The 12057-nt window shown below is 40.7% G+C and overlaps 1 long non-coding RNA gene and 1 other non-coding gene across 2 annotated transcripts in view; both read right to left on the bottom strand.

The window, feature by feature from the left end:
- LOC142443434 (uncharacterized) overlaps window positions 1–12057 on the bottom strand; it is a 344074-nt gene that overhangs the window by 93654 nt on the left and 238363 nt on the right. The window lies entirely within an intron of this gene.
- LOC142444085 (U1 spliceosomal RNA) lies at window positions 6321–6484 on the bottom strand. Its single transcript, XR_012783757.1, has one exon. It is a non-coding gene; the product is annotated as a U1 spliceosomal RNA (small nuclear RNA).

Genomic DNA, 12057 nt, shown 5'->3' with positions numbered 1-12057 from the left:
TCCCTCCCCCTCCCTCCCCGTTCCCCACTACCCCTTCCCCCTTAATAGTTTATAAATAATTATTTTATCTTATCTTACACTGCCCGGCGTCTCCCCTCACCCACCTTCCCATTGCCCATCTCCCAGAGAGGAGGTTACACATAGATCTCCAAGATCAGTTCTCCCTTTCTACACCCCCTTCCCTCCTGGTGTCGCCACTCCCACCGCTGGTCCTGAGGGGTTCATCCATCCTAGATTCTCTGTGTTTCCAGATCCCTACTGCATCGCTGTGCATCCTCTGGTCTAACCAGGTCCGCAAGGTAGAATTGGGGTCATGATAATTGGGAGGGGTGGAAGCGTTCAAGAACTAGAGGCAGGTTGTGAGTATCATTGTTGCTACACTGAACCCTGAGTGACTCATCTCCTCCCCACAACCCCTCTGCAAGGCATGTCCAGCTGTCTAAGATGGGCATTGGATTCCCATCATGTACTTTCCCTCATTCACGGTGATGTGATTCCCACCCCCCACCCCCCGCCTTTATTGTTTGAGACCTGGTCCCCTCTGCCCTTCACGATCACCCATGTTGGTGATCAGCACCTTTTTAATGACGTTTTTGTGGTCAAATCCAGTGCCTCAGCTGACATATGGGCCGGCTTATACTAGAGTATGTACAATAATAAACTATCTGGCAAAGATAAGGCTATAAAGAAAACAAATCAGAACAAACCAAGAGAACGACTAGACATTTATAGCATGCAGCTTCTAGGGCATCGCCATTCTTCGGTATTATTAGGGCACCTCATGAGTGAGCATCGTCTTCCCCCTGCCGTTGCTGTTGGGTGCTAGGAGGTCGTTACAATTCCCAGGTCTGGTAGTATACATTGTGAAGTGGCTAGCTGCTAGCTGAAGGATTGGCTCACATCCATCGAGGTGTGCCTGGCTAAACAGGCCTAGCACTCTGCTTGCAAAAGATCATATCCCGGAAAAATCCTATGGAATCGTTTCCTCTGGACACATGCGGTCACTGTGAGGCTTTCGGACAACTATCGTTTTACTGCTGAGATTACTTTCCATAATTGTAACCACAGTGAGTACGATTTAAGTAATAAAAAAGCAAGCTCCATAAACCGCTTCAAACAGACGGCTTACCTGGCCAATCCTCGTTTTCTGACTCCAGGCAGCAATGCAGGGCCTGTCCTGTTGGCTGATTTTTCCAGCCTCAAGTGCTGCTCAGTACCTCGGATCACACTGAGCCAGCTCTGTGTGCACTGCTGCGTGCCATGTCTAACCACACACTGTGCCTCTCATCCATCAGCCACAGCAGCTCCCTTGGTGTCTCTCATACACCTCGGGTGGGTTTTCAGTGAATGCTTCAGTACAGGTGTCTTCCCTGTCTTGCTGTGGAACATCTGCTCTAGGGTCCTGCTGCCGCCCTTCCTCAGCCAGTGTGCAACCGCGCAGAGCTGCGTGTACACAGCTTTGCTGTTGGCAGACTGGCTGCTGTCCAGGGCAGCCTGTAAAGGCCGGTCTGAGACTGTGTTGCCATGTATTCATACAGTGGCTATCATCACCGCGGCATGGCTACAGGCTGATCAAACAGTATGTCCAGTGAGTCCAAAAGGAAATCACTACCCTTCCCCACCTCTTTTATTAAGATGGAGACGGGAGAAAGTGAACTATGACCGGGTATTATTAAGGAAATGCCTACTTTATAAAATGTAGAACTGCCAAACGTAGAACGTCTTGCATACAGTGGGTACTGGAAAACATGGGGTTTGAGAGGCTCTACGCAAAGCATTAGAAAGGGCCTAACTCACGAAGCATCACATATTATTCATGATAAGCATACAAATGCATATGTAAATCATACCTGGTACTTCTATAAATTATTTGGCTTGGGAGAACTTTCATGTGCTTTACTTTGTTGCGTGTTCCCTGGCCTTTCCCCCAAATAATCTTCAAATGTACAATGCAAATGAACATTGAATAAAATAACATTAAAAATGCATTATGCTAAAAAAAAAAAACCTTCACTCTTTACCATCCAGAGACAGATGATGCCTATTGCTAACTTACTTATGTCCAAGGATAGAAAGAATGCAATAAATTAGTAGGAAACAAATAATCCCAAAGCTAGTTACACCACAGAATTCATTTCAATTAACTACATAATTGATAGACCAAATGTTTACTTTCACAAGAGATTCTTACCGCCCCACCTGTTACTGCAACCTTCTCCTTACACTGAAACTTCTCTAACCGTCCATGAATGAAATGGTTCTTGCCTTGACTCCTATCTGGTCCTTAGACAATTCCTTTTCTTCCTTCCTCCCCCTAGAGGGGCACTTATACCACAGTAAACCATGTTTCCTCCTTGCCTGAATCTCCTCTTTCTTCCCCAAGATTTCATCCACCTTCTTATCCTCAGCTTTCACCTTTTTATAAATATTTTAAAATCTCCTGTCTTAAGATGAGCATAGCATATGAAGGGCACCCCAAAGAGTGTGGGAACAATGCACTCTCCACGGGAAGGCAACAGGTAGAGCCTGTCTTCACATGATGAAGCAGTGGGTGACAAGCTGGGTGGCTAATCCAAAGGTTGGGGGTTCAAACCTGCCAACCAATCCAGGAGAAAGCTAGGGCTGGCTGCTCTTTTACAGATTTACAGTCTCAGAAACCCTATGAAGCAGCTCTTTTCTGGTCTACAAAGTCACAATGAATTGGAATCAACTTGATTGCCATGAGTTTGGGTTTTCCCTTCATGTGATATACAATATTCAATTCTAGATGAATTAAAGAAATAAGGGTTTAAGAAGTTTTACAATAACAGGACAGAGTGGCTATAAAATCTGGAAACATAAATTAGATTACTTTAACTACACACATAAATTTACATATAGAGAGACACATCTGAAGAGGCTTTAAAAGTTCTTGGGAAAACGAAATAAAACTATTTTGAAAAATATTCACAAACTTTTGAAGAAGTCCCCTCATGTGTGTGTATAATTGAATCTTTCTGAAGACAGTTGCTGAGATATGCAAAAAGCATAGGCTTAGTCAGTGAAAATCAAGAGACATAATCAGTACATCACACATGCATATACAGGCACTGATGGACGTATCCTTGTCAATGCACCACATTTGCTGTAGATGTGTAGTGCATTGAGCTACATGGCACTAAGGAAGAATGATGCATTTTTCAATAAACAGCATTTGCCATAATAATATAGTAGTATATCATTTATTGTGTACCTCTATTTATACTTCCACGTTTTCTGGTCACCCATATAAAAATGTAATTATTTTATTTGAAATCCTATAGTAAGAGATGTATTCATACACTTGACATAAAATTTGTATTCATACTTCAGAGGCCACAGTAAGTGTTTTAATACAATTTTAAAAGACCCACAAAGAGTGTGACTATTAACTGAGTTTGCCATAAAGGACTGTGGAGTTTTCTTTCTTCTAAAATTTTAAATTGTTTGTTTTAAACTAATGGGCATATTGCCATAAGTCATTTGTGCAAACTTCGAAAACAACAACAAAAGAGAACTGTGCAGTACTTAACTCCCAAAGCTCAGAATGTCCTTCCATTGAGGGGATTCCAACTCATAGCAACCCAACAGGACAGAGTGAAACTGCCTCGTGGGTTTCCCAGATTCTGTATCTTTAGAGAAGTAGAAAGCCTGGCCTTTCTCCTTTGGAGCACCTTGTTGCTTTTGAAATGCTGACCTTGCAGTTAGCAGCCCAACGCACAAACCGCTATGCCACCGGGGCTTCTCAGGGCTTAACTGGGCAACTAATAATCTGTACATTTACTGTAAGTATAGATTTTCTGTCAACACACCTTTTAAGGATTACTGATGAACTAAGAAAAAACAATTCGCCTGATATCTTGCAGAGAAGAATGAATTCTCTCAAAGTTATTCAGGTACAACATCAGCTCTAGACATCTAAAAGAAAAGACAGGGCGGAGCTGTTGCCAGGGGCTTAAGTGGAGAGCAAATGTTTTGAGAATGATGAGGGCAATCAATGTACATTACACAATTGATGTGTGTATGGATTGTGATAAGAGTTGTAGGAGCCCCTTATAAAATGATGTTTTTAAAAGAGACGACAGAAAGGAAGATAACTATTTTGATTTGAAGTGTCAGAAACAAAAAGAGGTGATGCTGGAAAACAATGGGATAATAGATGAGGAGTGAAAATAGCCTTTCCTCCAGCTTTTTATCGCCTGAAACACTAGCACTTCAAAATAAGTATTATGTAAAGAAAGCAAACTGTTTCACCACCTACACTGTTCGAAAGACGTCCAGGTGAAGCAGACACATATTGACTGGCTTCCACACTTCTCAAAGCCTTTAATATATGCATGGACCTGGTAAATGTGTAGCAGAGGGAATTAGAATCCAAAATATCCCACCCTGATTTGACTGTAGATTATTTCTTCCATGGTAGCTATTAACAAGCTCGTGTTCTTCAAAATGCTTATCAATATGTCACGGGAGGTACTAAATTTAAATAATTAGTTCCAAAATTAAATTTACTAATTACACCTCTGATTCCTTACCTAACCAAATAAACCTAGACTATAAATAGGCTGTAATACAAATCCCCTCAGACTTCAATGGCAGCAGAAAGTTTTAGATATTTTTTATTTTTAGAAATTCTTGGGAACTAATATCCTATGTATTCATCCTAACTTGGATTTCAAAGAGCAGAATCCACATGCTATGTATAGGCAATGCACTTTCCCATCCCCACTAATCCTGTTTTATCCCTATTCATCATTTTTTGTGATCTGTAATTAAACCATTTATAATATTTTAAATGATTAATAAAGTTGTCTCCCTTACATTCATAAGCTTCAGACCAATAGCTTTTGAGTTCAAAACTTGTGTCTTTTACATATAATTATACTAAAGCATAGCACTTTAAAAATTGTGTGTGTAGGCAGCATTACCATAATTCAAATTATTAATACTGACTAATGGTGTCTGTATATACAAATAAGTCAAATTAAATACAATAAATACATTAAAGTTTATAGGCAGTGAGAGGGAAAGAACAAACTCAGAGAGTAGTTACACAAAACAGAAAATGTACATTTTGCTGCAGATATAAGAAAATCTTTATTGTTTATTAGTGCAAGCACAAATATAAGCAAACACGCGTATTTTATGTGAGTATGCATGTACAAAGACTGAATTGAGTACCAGTACCAAAACCACATGACACAAAGCCTAAAACATTTATGTGATAGGTGGGTTTTGTGTCAACTTGGCTGCACCAGCATCCTCAGTAGTTGGGCAGTAATACCCCATGATGTGATCTAAGACAATGGAATCAATTCCATAATGGGATCTGACATTATGTAATCAACCCTGTGAGCAGCCAGCAGTGATAATGGAGTGCAGCCCCCTTGATCAGGTCATAGCCTTGATGTAATTGGCAGACAGACTCCTGAAGGCAGCCTATTCTTTTTTAAGCAGATGGTGTGGGAAAGTTTGACATTTCTGCTGTGGCTGGGTTCCTGCATCTAGTTCAATGACTTCCTGCAATATTACTTGCTGATCCAAGGAGCCATCATCAGATTACCAGCTTTGGATTCATAGGACTTTGTGTCCACCAGTCTGTGGTCTTCCTTCTTTACCATCCAGGTCCATGCTACATGAATCAGGAGACGCCTCCAGTCTAACAGCTGACCACCATACTTGATTTGACTTGAATTGAAATTAGTTGCTCCTGCAACGAAGTGAGCCATTTTTCTTGGGCTATACATCTCTCTTTATATACCTATATCACTGTCATTGGTTTTGATTTTTTAGAGAACCCAGTCGAACACAATTTACGGTACTATTGATTCATTTTGGCGGTTGGATTTTATGTCAACTTGATGGACAAACTGTGGGGAGATAAGGGCAGAACCCAACCTGTCAATCAAATGCCTGATGATACCTGCTTGGGAGTGACCTTTTATATAAGACAGAACACTGGGAAGTGCTCATCTCTTGTCCTTTACTTTAATCCTCACTGGAACTCCATGTTTTCCTCCAGCGGTGGCCCCATGTGGGCCACCCAACCCTGAGAGCTGTCTACATCCTTCCAAGTTTCCCCTGACCTTGGGTGCACACAACTCTGCACCCAGTGCCAGTGATCTCCCTGCTTTCCATTTCACCTTTCCTGGGTCATCAGCCTTCAGATACATCCATCTGAAGAGGACCCTAGCTCACATTGGACGTGATTTGGACCAGGCTGCGGTGCCTTCTTGATATGAAATTACTTCTGGATATAAAGTTCCATCTTGTACATAAATGAGTATCATTGATTTTTTTTTCAGGGGAGAGCGCGAACGCAGTCCCCCACTACCACAAATTATGCAGTCGAGTTTCCCACATTTGGGGAAATCGCAGGGGTCAGCACATCCCGAGTACAACGGATAAGCCTCGCCCTGGGAAAACCACCTTCGTGATCATGGTATCTCCCCTGTCAGGTAAGTATTATATCATTGATTTTTTATGAAGACAACCCAGCCTAACCCATTTGTTTTCACAAAAAGGTTACTGAACTCTGGCACAGAATTTTAAACAGGCTTGTGTAGTTGCTACCAGTGTCATTGCTATTAAATTTGCTACAGGAGTTTTTCTGCCATATTGTTTGAATCTTGGAGATTCTAATTTTCTGATAATTCAGTTTTCAATTAATAAAATTCTATTTTATGGTCTACAGAGCTCTGTGATACTCACTGTGGGTTACGCATTGGGCTGCCAACCACAAGATCAGCTGTTCAAAGCCACCAGACACTATGCAGGAAAAAGGAGGTTGTTTATTTTTGTAAAGATTCACAAGGTCAGAAACCCCCTACATGGGACCAGTATGAGATGGAGTCAGCTTGATGACAGTGCAGTTTGTTGCATTTTGTTTGTACCTGAGGATCTTAGGAATGTTGTGTTGTTTCTCAATCCTACCTTCAGGTTCAAAATTTCTTGTTCTTCTGAATTTGAAGGAAACTCTAGCCTCAAATAAAACTACTGGTTCACTTCATAGAGAAATAAATATAACCAAAGCTATGCATGCTTCTACACATAAAATGATTACTGAGATGATTTTTCAAAAAAATGATATTGCATTTTGTTAATTGAAAACATTATTAAAGTAGTTTTATTGGCATATACTTCAAATATACATTTTTATCATCCAATCATATTAAGAAGAGTTGTGCAATCAACACCCCAATCGACTTCAAAACATTTTCTCTCATATTCATGGTTGTTAACTCCTATTTCCCCCTACCCTCCCTTGCCATACGTCTAGGTAATTATTAGTCCAATTACTGTCTGTATAGATTTATACATTCTGGATTTCATAGAAAGAAAATAATTCAGAATACAATCAGGAAGGAAACAAACACATTTTTTTACAAACAAATTTTTAATATGCGACTACAATGACTAGACAAAAGAGAAAAACTTCAATTAACAAGAAAGCAGGAAAAAAACAAAACAACTTTAAAGTAAGGCAAAAGGGAGAAGTTTTGAAGTTATCACTTCTGTCCAAATTAATACTTACACATAATGGACTACCAATAAAAGCAGTAATAATTTTTTTAATTGATAAACTGATTCTATTCTTCATATGGGATAAAAAGTAGAATACCTAAAGAACAAAATTGTAGAACATACATTATTTATATATAAAAACATCGTATAAACCTAAGTAATCAAACATTGCTTTGGGCAGATCATTTGCTTGTTGTTGTTGCTAGGTGCCATTGAGTCGGTGACCCACCATGACTCTGTGCACACCAGAATGAAACACTGTCCGGTCCGGCACCATCCTCAAAAGTGGTCCTATGCTTGACCCCATTGTTGTATGTAGCCACTGTGTCGATCCATCTTATTGAGGCCCCTCCTCTCTTTCACTGCTTGCTGTTGTGAGGTACCATCAACTCAGTTACAGCTCACAGCAGCTGAATACCATGGCTGGAACCACTGTGTCAATTCATCTCTATCCAAACACGATGTACTTTTCCGGGAGTGGTCCCCTGGTAACATATCCAAAATAGGTGTAACAAAAGCTCACCACCTTAGCTTCTAAGAAACAACTTGACTGTACTTCCTTTAGAACAGATCTGTTTATTCTTCTGGCAGCCCATGGGTCCTTCAACATTCTTTGACAGCACCATAATTAAAGCACATATGAGAAATTTGTGATTGAAAATACCTTAATTTGAGTCAGATGCTTCAGAATGGCATTTTAAAATAATGCTTTAAAGACCTCCTTTGCAGCAGATTTGTCCAACATAATCCATCATATGATTTTGCCATTACTTCCATGGACGCTAATGGTGGATTCACCTAAAAGGAACATTTTTGCTTTTAACCCTTTAATATGACATTGCTTATTGGTCCAGATGTTTCAATTTAGTCCATATTATAGGTCTTTGATCTTTATGAATAAGTGCTTCAAGTACACTTCACTTTTTGCAAGAAAAATGGTGTCATCTGGGTGTCAAAAGTTGTTCGTGAGTTTTCCTCCAATTCTATGATACGCGCTTCTTGCATCATTTCCTCAGCACGTTGAGGGAGTAAGGACAGCGGAAGCATGCAGTCCTAACATGCAGCTTTCCTTATAGGATTCAAATAACTCAACAACTGGTTCGCTGCCCTAATAACCAAAATTCAGTGTCCTGAAAAGTAGTCCATTATTTCATACAGTTAATACTTAAATAAGAACAATAAAAGCATTATAAAACTAGGTGAGATTCTAAGAAGAGTTTTAAAATAATGAAAAATATTAAATAACACCTGACCAAAAATAACTAAATAAAATTGAAATGGTATTTAAGATGTTCCCATATTGCTTCTCGATTGGTGTCTTCACTGGCGATGTTCTTCTTTTTTATCCAAGCATTAACGGCTGTGTGGTTTATCCTTAACCATCTTTTCATGTAGTAGTCGGATACAATTCCTTTGAGGTAAGCCAATTAGTCAACAGTCCATGTGTTTGCTATATTAGAAACAGGTGTCTTCTCTTCTCTGAACATAGTGTGTTCATCTTTGAAAACCCCTTCTCTGCTTCTACCAAACATACAACTGAATGGATTGTTCTGATAATATTTTCAGCTCTCTGAACACTTTCAGGAATTGCACCATTCACTCCTAACGTCTCGTGGGAGTTGGTGGGTAGCACACAGCTGAGAGGAATGACAGTTGCTTTATCCTCTGCTTGCTTGGCACTTTTTCTCTTTACACTGTATGTTTCTTTACCAAAGTAACAAAACCAAGTGAATAGAACTGTTGTAATTCATCAAAATTATAAAGAGTTTTATTAAATGAAATAAATATTATAAGCAGTCAGGTTTACAGTTTGATATCTATGGAGGAAATGAACACACTATGGACACTGAGAATATGCTGAGGTGCAGACAAATGTTCAAACATGTAAGGAATGCAAATTTGAGGTTTTCACATTTCACAGCAACCCAGCCGCCCACCTTTGAGAGAGCCTGGATGACAGGTGTCATGTTAACAGATGGTTCACCGAACGCAACAAAAAAGTAGGTATTCGTTCTGCCAAACCAGGGTGAACTGGCTGAATCCCACCACAGGAGTGTGTGTGTGTGGGAGGGAGGGTTGGGGGGGAGGACTCATCAGAAGACCAGGGTTATTGGTCTGAGAGAGCCTGATGGAACTCCCTAGACTATGGCCCGTGTTCACCATCAAGCCTGGGTGCTCACCCTCCTGCCTACACTTTCAGACAAACAATAAATAGACCTGGAAGATGAACAATAGCATCAGACAGGAACAAATTCATTACAACACTCAATCACATGAAATCAAAAGGGCAGTATTTGCCCCAAAATTAAGCTCAGAAGGCAAAAAGGAATAGGAAATACGGCTGAAGGGAAGTGTAAACCTGAGGAGAAAGTAGGAGCAATGGGTTGCATTGTGGAGACGACTTCAGTCAAGATCATAAAACAAAATGTGTAGCACTGAATGGAAAATCACTTTGGGTAAATAAGCTGCACAAGACCTCTCCAAAGTGTTGAAAAGCAGGCGGTTACTTGGAGGACTAAGGTGAACCTGACTGAAACCATGGTACCTTCAATTGTCTCATATGCATGTGAACGTTAGACATTGAATAAGGAGGACAGACGAAGTATTGAGGTGTTTGAATTATGATGCTGGAAAAGATTATTGAATGTCCCAAGGACTGCCATAAAAGAACAAACAAATAGGTCTTGAAGGAAATACACCCAGAACGCTCCTTAGCAGCAAGGATGGCAAGACTTCACCTCATGTATGTTGGATATATTGTCAGGAGAGACGAGTCTCTGGAAAAGGACATCGTGCTTGGTGAAACAGGGGCAGCAGAAAGAGAGAGGTGCTCAATGAGATGAATGGGCACAGTAGCTATAACAAGGGGCTCAAACATAAGGAAGACTGAAGGAGTGACATTAGTTCTTCAGTGATTGAGACACCAAGATGAACAAAGAATCCAAAGGATCAGAATAGAGGCCTTAATCAAAAGCAAACTTATTGGATCATGTGATCTGTATGATAGTCAGTGACTTAGAAATTTCCAGAGCAGAAAGGGAGGGAAGAAAAAAGATAAAGTACATGGTAGACTAGTCAACAATCAAAAGATCCACAGGCGCTGAGGGCACAGGAGCAAAGCAGAGAGAAAGGACATTCATCCAAGAACAAATGAAAGAACAAACAGGCCTCACAAAGTCTTCCTAGGATGACTGCACATATGTACAGTGAGTGTACCTACAGTCATGGAGTAGGCCCCATTTCCCGGGGAAAAGAAGCATTTTCCTGAGTCACAACGCTCACAAGAATGTGAAAATAGTTCTATATTTTCAACTTGAGGCTGTTGATGAGGTAGACCAACCAAAACAAACCAGTCGTCGTGGATTTAATTGCAACTCATGACAACCCCATGTATGGCAAACTGTACGCTCTTGGGAAATTTCAGAAGCAAATTGCCAGACGTTCCTTCTGAGGTGCCCTCTATGGGTTTGAACAGTCAACCTTACAGGTAGTAGTTGAGTGACTAACCATTTGCACCATCAGCAAAAACCAAAAGAGCTTTTCTGTGAGTGTGGACACCAACAACTGGGGATTAGCTGCTAGCAACAGACGTCAGCATGGGCAAAGGATGGCTGAAGAGTAGGTGATCTCTCTGCCCTGCCCCTCTGGTGGAGGCTCCATAGAAATAAATTCCATGTACAGATAGGAATTGGAAGCACAGGGAATCCAGGGAGGATGATCCCGTCAGGACCAGTGGTATGAGTGTCAATACTGGGGGGGGGGGGGTGGAAGAGATTGAGGGAGGGTGGGTTGGAAAGGGGGAACTGATTACAAGGATCTACATATAACCTCCTCCCTTGGGGACAAACAGAAAAGTGGATGAGATGTCGGACAGTGCAAGATATGACAAAATAATAATGTATAATTTATCAAGGGTTCATGAGGAAGAGGGGAGCAGGGAGGGAGGGGACAAAATGAGGAGCTGATGCCAGGGGCTTAGGTGGAGAGCAAATGTTTGAGAATGATGAGGGCAATGAATGGACAAATGTGCTTTACACAATTGATGTGTGTCTGGACTGTGATAAGAGTTGTATAGCCCCTAATAAAAGGATTAAGTTTACATATAAAAGAAAGAAATTGCATTCTCGAGACGATGGAGTGCTGAAAATCCTGAATGGATTGAGAAAATCTTTTATGGACTAGTTTACCTTATCTAAAAAAACGGTTGAACAGCATTCATCTGGCCATCGGGCTGTTGCATTTGTTACATCACAAGGGCCAGAAGGCCCAATAGTGGGGCTGGAAGGAACTCCGGATGGGAAGTTGCATGGCTTATGCTGCTCAGAGGCAGTTAACCTGAGACTTTGACATGTTTCATTTACAGTTATGTAGTTCATTTTAGGAGCTTCTTTTTTTTTTTAAAGGGCCAAGTGGCCCTGCAGATGAATGAGCTGCTGAGCTGTGTAGAAAACATTGTCCAAATATTGCCAAATATTGACTTCATGAAGGGGATATCAAGCTGCTGTTTATTAATTT

The sequence above is a fragment of the Tenrec ecaudatus genome, chromosome 3 (assembly GCF_050624435.1).
Source record: "Tenrec ecaudatus isolate mTenEca1 chromosome 3, mTenEca1.hap1, whole genome shotgun sequence".
Classification (NCBI taxonomy): Eukaryota; Metazoa; Chordata; class Mammalia; order Afrosoricida; family Tenrecidae; genus Tenrec; species Tenrec ecaudatus.
Note: the sequence above shows the minus strand (reverse complement) of the source record. Positions and strands in the feature narration are given on the sequence as shown.